Source organism: Brachyhypopomus gauderio, unplaced genomic scaffold (assembly GCF_052324685.1).
Source record: "Brachyhypopomus gauderio isolate BG-103 unplaced genomic scaffold, BGAUD_0.2 sc143, whole genome shotgun sequence".
Classification (NCBI taxonomy): domain Eukaryota; kingdom Metazoa; phylum Chordata; class Actinopteri; order Gymnotiformes; family Hypopomidae; genus Brachyhypopomus; species Brachyhypopomus gauderio.
Window position 1 is genome coordinate 447834 of NW_027506964.1, and position 8579 is coordinate 456412.

Genomic DNA, 8579 nt, shown 5'->3' on the forward strand with positions numbered 1-8579 from the left:
GAATTTGTGCTACACATAAAGGAATAAACGATAACATTTGCTAAACTATCACGTTTGTAATTCAATAAATGTCTCATAGAAATCAGCGCCATTGACGTCAAATAATTGAGCCACAATACTGAAAGAAACAAAGTTATGGCGATACACTGGTACACTTTAATGAGTTATGATGATACACTGGTACACTTTAATGAGTTATGATGATACACTGGTACACTTTAATGAGTTATGATGATACACTGGTACACTTTAATGAGTTATGATGATAAACTGGTACACTTCCGTGGTGTGTAAGTACTGTTTTAGCAGCCTTAACCCACTGAGTGTTTGGCGTGGCAGGGTGGTCGCACCAACAACACTACATGATGAAGCAGATACCTTTAATAGTATTTGGTCTTCATGGCACTGAGGCAGAAGTTATGATAATGATATTGGTTGTTTTATATCAGTTTCTCTTGTCTCGTTTTCTTGTATTCTTTTGATGTAAAAGATTAGATAGGAAAATATTTTAAACTGACTAACAATTCTTCATTTGCTTGGGTTGTCCGACTTCTATTGCTTGAGTGAAATGATGCGCCCCAAATACAAATATGTGTAGAATAGTTTTACATTTCTGTTTTTTCTTTTTATTGTTATAGCAGTCATTTAAAAGGTTACCATACCTAAAACAATACAGCTTGCACTCAATTTTAACGGCCTGTATTTACCAATAAATACGTCAAAATAGAAGAAATATTAAAAGTGCAATAAGTATAACAACAACAATAATTCAATAACTTTTATTACTATTATATATATATTTATTTATTTATTTAGCAGTAATTATTATATAATCATTATTGTTATTGTTATTATATCGCTTTTTATATAAACTAATTGCTTGTTTTATAATCAGCTTGATAAGACGTAGCCTAATATGTTGCTTCTTTAAATGGATATCGTGCACGAGATGAACATCTTAAAATCCACAATAAACAGTCGCACATGTTCGGAAACTGACTCGATCATGCGTTAAACCGCGCTCCGAGCGCTATTCGGGAAGCCAGACCATGTCGAAATACCCCCATTCCAACCATTCTCAAGCCAAGAGTTTATTTTCACATAGCCTAAAAGACCTTCAGTGAATCCGCAGACATTTGGTATTGTCAGAGATAAATTTTCCTACATAATAACTTTATGTAATATGTTTGATAAAAGGTTTAAGGGATGTGAGAATCCAGATTTTGTCAAAGCCCGTCACAATCAGATATTTCGCCTACACATGAGCCTCCAGTACAAGCCCATTCCGCCCTGGTGGATGGATGATGGGTAAGGATGTGAAACAGCACGGTTCACCAAAACACCGCAGAAGATACCGCACCCGTCTGATAAACAACTAACGGCACTGTATTAATATTTGAAACATACGTTTACAAATCACCAATCGGATTCTCACAGCAACAACAACAACAACATCAAAAACTGCAATAATAATAATAGGTACAATTTCAGGGTATAATTACAGGGTATTTACATAGTAACTTTACAGGGTAATTTAGGTTGATAATTTAGCAAATGATATAAAAGGTAAACTCTTAAAGCGAACGGAGAGCAATTGCGAGACATATGTTCAGATAGCCTAGCACACGAATATTACGTGAAAATTTGAGTATTCGTTTATGCACAGTGCACACATTGTTACAATGAAGCACGCGCACTTCAAAGGCAAGTTTGAAACGCAACCCATCCGCTTAGGACTGTGTTTCATGACCTACTTGACCGCTGTTGATGTTTAAAGAGTGGACGGTTATCAGAACAAAAGAGTAAGACAAGGTTCCTCTGCCTGCGTGTGATGAAAATATATCCATCACAGCCTGTCAGTCACAGTTGAACATAATTCGGTGTGCATGGAGGCTATTTCATAAATTCGGGGCCCTTCATATCTTCATGAGATATATTTAGAACGAACTTATGTGAAAAGAGCAATGCATGAGGCAACTGAACACAAAAGAAATATGTCTGCTAAAAATAGGTTGAAGTATGTTCTAGGAAAGAAGGCAAGTCACTCTTGGAATGGGATCAACTTCTAAATGGTTCGCTACAAAGGGACCGCAAAGAAATTTACTAAATCTCTCCCGGCATAGTCTCAAGGGAAGCGAAGGGCACAGAAAAAGTTAATCTTGTAGTGCATCGTGCGGCAAACTGCAGCTCGTGGCGCTACGTTACCGTTACCGTTGATCTGAGTGGATTTCCCTTTTCGTTTGTGATGTCATTAATTTAATTAGAAATCACACGTGGAGCGTCAGACATAATTACACAATTGAAACGTTTTAGGGTACATAAATATATAGTATGCTAGGCCTCTGTAGATGTCGGTGCAAAAATAATCCTGAATAAAATTTTTTTCAGTTTTCTTTTTTGAGTCTTCTTGGAATATTCGGAATAAATTATTGGTCTGTTTAGAAATTTAGAAATTATTTAAGCCTGGATTCTGAAAATGGCGTGTTTCGCACTTTTGTTGTCTGATAACCAGTTTTACAAATATAGGCTACTGTAACCATGTCTATAGCCTTTTGGAAGGTTTTGTCCTGGATTTTTATAGTCACCATTTTTTTTCCCTAAAAAGCTCCAGATTGGTGTTTATTCTAATGAAGTACGATAATGAATTCTGATGATTTTAACGAAATGTAAGCTTTGAAAGAAAACTTTATTTTAATTGCATTCTTATAGATTGGAAGCCCCCAGAAAACGTTATAGTCAAGCAATCTAAGCACATGTTAAAGCCTATATACCTGTTTTATTGCTGAATTGGTTTTAGATGTTTAGATGTTTTTGAAGGCGTTATTAGAGCGAACGTCAGCGTGTGCGTTTGAAGGGAAGTGACGTCAGTCGTGTTGCGGAAGTTGTTGGTGTGTATGCGGAAGTGGCGATATTGGTGTTTGTGCTGTGGATGCAGCGTGAAGCGATGAATAAAAGTGTCGCAGCGAGATCAAGATAATCCTGGTGAAGTAAGACCAACACACCGCACACCCGCGGGCACCTGTACATACAGCGAGCAGCATTTCTCCGTGTCGGGGGGCTCGTCTCGCTAACTAGTCAACACTAGCGAACTATAGGGCAGCTAGCTGCCTTCTCCAGTGTAGTGAACATGGTGAACATAGTGAACATGGTGAACCCGTAATGAGACCGGTAGGTAAGTAGCTACACGGTCCGCTACACGACCGGGGTTGGTGAACGTGAAGCGCCTTCACTACCAGTACTGCCCGGTTCCTCGCCCGTTGGCCGGGTAACTGTCGCTAGGTCGCTATCTCTGCTGTGACGTGTTATGTGTACAGGAAAACGTGGTGACGTCACTAATCGATTACCACAAATGTGTGTGTACTATCCCAAACCTTTTGCTGACGTTTTAGTTATTAATGTTAATCTAAGCATCTCATTAATATCAGTTAATCAATACCATAGAAAATATGTTCACTGGAGTGCGAGTGTCTTGAAGAAAGTTATAAATAAAGATGTAGTAATAATAATAAGCTGTTAAATTGTACTGATAAGTTGTAATTGTCCTATCTTACCACTATTATGTAGTTGTACACATAGAGATACACTCTTATGTGGCTAACTTGTTTGTCTAAGTCGTGTGTGTTATACTGTGTCAACACCTACTAGCTACATAGACCTCCTTTAGTAATCTTTTAACTCAGGCTGAAAGCACTTTTACAGTTGTGAGAAAAAAAGCCTGGATTGCCTTGGTTTCTGAATGAAAGCCTCTTAAAATACATTAATTAAAATCTTCACTTCATCTGAGTAAGTAAATTCTCAGATGAAAAGTAAATACATTGTTTTTTGTTCATATTTACTGAGCAAATGGTTTTAAGGTTGTTAAAAATCTCAAGAAAACTGTTTCCTGAATAGGTTGGTACTGTGAAAATAGCTTTTAGCTATTAAAAAATAAAATGTGGAATTTCTAATGTTTGTTAACTCCTATGAAACCAACAATTACACATACTGTATCACATGTCTTCATCTCTTGCACTTTAGATCACAGGTAGATTTCCCTAACATTTTGTTTCAGAATGTCTTTACATTTACATTTACATTTACAACGTTACATTTATTGGTCCCACGGGTGTTTCTATTCATCCAGGCCCTGAGTACTTTCACCCCCTTACACCGCCTCTGCCCTGAATAAAACCTGGGGTGAGGGTTTTTTCTGATAGTGCTGCCTAGCTGTGGTAGTCTGTCAGATGTTCATATGGTGTCATGGTCCTAGATGTTGACATATTGTCCATGTATGACTAGAGCAGATTAAGCCATTTATTCAGTGTTGATGACATCTGAAATTATAAATTTGTTAAATGTATTATTATGACCTTTTTGTTTGACAGTAGGTTTCATTGGCTGACTGTCTAAGTGGTGACCTGCTAAATACATTTAGAGCTTCATAACATAGAGCTTCATAACATAGAGCTTCATAACATAGCTTTTACATTCTGTCTGATGTACTGACTTTTTAGTTTTATAAATATTTTTCAATTTTAGTTCATTTCTGTCAGCTTTGGGTAGTCGAGACTTTATCTGGAATCCAATTATTTAAATGTAATGCACCGAGTACTGAGTGATAAACAAATATATATTCATCTACTATTTAGATCAAATAAGTTCCTATGTCAATGAATGTCCACAGACTTTCTTGTTGTGTGTGTGTATGCATGTAGGGCTATTCAGGAGTATTCAGGATGCTGGAGTCTTATGTCACCCCACTGTTGATGAGCTATGTGAACCGCTACATTAAGAACCTGAAGCCGTCTGACCTCCAGCTCTCCCTGTGGGGTGGAGATGTGGTGCTGAGCAAGCTGGACCTCAAACTGGATGTTCTTGAGCAGGTGAGACTTGCACTGTAGTCCTTCATCATGGCTTCAGATCTGGAGTAATGTTTTGTGGATTATGCCTGCTAGGTGGAGCAGCAGGTTGTTGAAGCTCTTGTCTAAGCTGTGTTTAGTCCCCATCAATCTTATATTGGGAAGTCTGCTGTTTGTCTTTGTGCCTGTGGAACCCCCCGAGTTCTTGGTGTCTCGTTCTGTTTTGCGTCTTCCTTTGTCCTGCGTCGTCTTCGGACCTAAAATGCAGCATCTCCAGCTTAGAGATGTCAGTGCATGGCGAAACCTCCTCAGATGTGCTCTGTCGTCCCCCCCCCCCCCCCCCCCCCCCTCCACTCTTCAAGCCCGTCACTGTTTCTCAGAGAATTGAGTTGAAGTGTTGGTTTTGGTCTGAGGAGCAGGAAGCGTTCCTCTCTGTGCGTGCGTCGTCAGGGATCACAGACTCTCGGGGCTGCAGAGAGAGCAGTGTTTCATCTCCAACCACAGTCAGATTCCTCCTTTGCTCTGTATCTGTCAGCTGACATGAGGCCTACTTAGATGGATTTGCTAGAATATTTGCTTTGCTTTGTTATTTGGGGTACAGTGGCTTTTGCATTTGTAATATCTGGAACCAATCACTCTGCCATGTTGTGAGAATATTTTGCTTCCCAAGAGTGGCCGAAGCTGCTCTTAGAGATCTGACACACACACACGCACACACGCACGCACGTATCCATACATGCATGAACACACACACCCCCAACAGCAACAGAACTGCTTATTGAAAGCAGCTTGTATCCTCCCACACTGCGAGTAAAGCTCTTGTTTGGAAGTCTGCTACTAATGCAATCCTGAAATCATGACAAAAATTTAGTAAAAACTTCAGAGAGCGTCTTTATAGCCTGCAGAGTGGATGCTATGTTTAATCTGCGTAGGGATCATTAGGAATTCTCGTAAGAGGAGTTTGAGTGAAAGACTTTGGGCTCTTGCACAGATGAGCTATAAATTCAAGCAAGTGCTTCATTCAGTGTGAGTCTGATTGGGAGCGTTTGGCAGGGCCTGGTTTGGGACCTGCAGCAGCGAGTGTGTGTATGTGTGTAGAGTCTGATTGGGAGCGTTTGGCAGGGTCTGGTTTGGGACCTGCAGCGCTGTGTGTGTAGAGTCTGATTGGTAGTGTTTTGGCAGGGACTGGTGTGAGACTTGCAGCAGTGTTTTTGGAGTCTGATTGAGAGCATTTGGATGGAATTGGTGTGAGACCTGCAGCTGTGTTTGTATGTGTAGTGTCTGATTGAGAATGTTTGGCAGAGCCTGGTGTTGGGCCTGGAGCAGTGTTTGCATACAGTCTGATTTGGAATGTTTGGCAGGGACTGGTGGGAGACCTGTAGCAATGTATTGGGAGTCTGATTGGAAAGGGTCAGGTGCGCGGCCTGGAGAATTGTCTGTGTGGAGTCTGATTGAGAGCATTTGGCAGGGATTGATGTGGGACCTGCAGCTGTGTGTGTGTGTGTGTGTGTGTGGAGTCTGGTTGGGCCTGGTGTGGGGCCTCTAGCAGTGTTTGTGGAACCTGTTTGGGAATGTTTGGCAGGGCCTGGAGCAGTGTGTGTGTGGAGTTTGTCTCTCTAAAAGCTGCATGTGTGTGTGGAGTTTGTCTCTCTGAGAGCGGTGTGTGTGGAGTTTGTCTCTCTGAGAGCAGTGTGTGTGGAGTAGGGCTGCCACAAACGATTATTTTAATAGTCGACTAATCACCGATTAATTTTTACGATTAGTCGACTAGTCGGATTGTACGTTAATTGAATATAAAACATACAGCTTATCACACTAGAATTCAACTGCTATTATATAACCATCATTAGATTTCAGCTATAACTAAAAATAAAAACAATTAAGATCATAGTTCATTAAACCTTTAATGAAATATGCAGCTTGTTGCAACAAACAATTATTAAAATAAGGATAAGGCACTGCCTTAAAAAACACAAAAATAAATAGGCCTACATTAATAAAGAATTTTTCTTTAGGTTTTTCTTTCTTTCATTAGTCTCTGGTATCAAACTTCGCTACATTTAAATCAAATTAGGTAGGGACCTGAAACTAAGGAGTTATTCACAAAAATAAAGTTTTGGTCTCACTGACGTTACAGAAAATACACGTATGCGTGCTAAGGCTAATTAAACCAATCGCCATCACTAATGTTAACTTTTACAGTTACCACGATAAGCAGGGTTGCCAACTCTCACGCATTGAGAGTAAGAGACACGCATTTGACCGTCTTCACACGCTCACACACCACACATCCGATATCTCACGCCGAAAAAAAAGTTGGCAACCCTGCGATAAGTAAGTACTAAGTTAACGCTCTGTTTATGGTAACTTTAGCAGCTAACGAGCAATTTAGATGACAGAGATGACGGTCCCTATTCATCGTTGTCACAAGTAGCCACAACATGCTTCAGGTACGTGGTTGTGCTGCCGTGGAAGGCAAGTTCTGCCTTGCAGATATTGCACGCGTTTCGGAACCCGACTACGGAAAATGATCCCGCACTTTTGAGTTCCGTAGCCGGGTAGCCACGATACCAGAACCTGTCTGTATAACGTCCTGGGATGTCGTCAACTGTCTACCCCGGTTTCCACTAAACTGCGCATGTGCGTCAAGGACAGAAACGCAGACGCAGCAGTGGAAACTGTCGCAGCAGTTTGGAGAGAAAAAAAAACGACGCATCGACTAATAAATTAGTCGTCGACTATTTTAGTAGTCGACATAGTCGTGACTAGTCGACTAATCATGGCAGCCCTAGTGTGGAGTTTGTCTCTCTGAGAGCGGTGTGTGTGGAGTTTGTCTCTGAGAGTGGTGTGTGTGTGGAGTTTGTCTCTCTGAGAGCGGTGTGTGTGTGGAGTTTGTCTCTCTCTGAGAGCGGTGTGTGTGGAGTTTGTCTCTCTGAGAGCGGTGTGTGTGTGTGTGTGGAGTTTGTCTCTCTGAGAACGACGTGTGTGTGGAGTTTGTCTCTCTGAGAGCGGTGTGTGTGGAGTTTGTCTCTCTGAGAGCGGTGTGTGTGGAGTTTCTCATCCCAGAACAGCTCACAGCCACATAAATTACTCTCCTCATGCTCTCTCAAGCAGCACAAATCCACCACACTATGATTCATTTTGCCTTTATTGTAATGAGAAACAGCGTTCTTTCTCTCCGCTAGTGTCTGTTGCCTTTTATCTTTTACTCTTTTTCACAGCACAAAGCTATGACTTATGGTCCATTTTGTGTGTGTGTGTGTGTGTGTGTGTGTGTTTCTGTGAATGTGTGTGTGTGGTGCAGGAGCTAAAGCTTCCTTTCACATTCCTGAGTGGTCATATCCATGAACTGCGCATTCCATGTTCCATGGACCAAGCTGAGCTCGGAGTCCGTGGTCATCACCATCAACACCATGGAATGCATCCCTCAAGCTGAAGGACGGAGCTCAGGTCAGTCCCTCACACAACACACCCCCACCTCCACCTACCCCACCCCTCCCCCCACCTACCCCACCCAGCCTGTAGTACAAACATCACTAACATCTTAGGATGTCCATCTCCTTTCCCTGCTCTTCAGTCTGACTCTAAATTGACATGACCTGCAGGACAGTGATAAATGACCAGCTAACGACCTTCTGGGTATGGCAGCAAGGAGCTCTCCAGCTTTCCTTCGTGTGTTCACCTCTTCCATAAAGTAATGGTCACAACGTTTGGAAAAGTCTCTTCAGAATGGGCTTGACT

The 8579-nt window shown here is 41.3% G+C and overlaps 1 long non-coding RNA gene across 1 annotated transcript; it reads left to right on the forward strand.

Moving 5' to 3' along the window:
* The first annotated feature begins 2862 nt into the window (after positions 1-2862).
* On the forward strand, positions 2863-8308 carry LOC143500375 (uncharacterized). The gene is made up of 3 exons (XR_013126766.1): positions 2863-2987; positions 4695-4862; positions 8143-8308. It is a non-coding gene; the product is annotated as an uncharacterized LOC143500375 (long non-coding RNA).
* Positions 8309-8579: the final 271 nt, after the last annotated feature.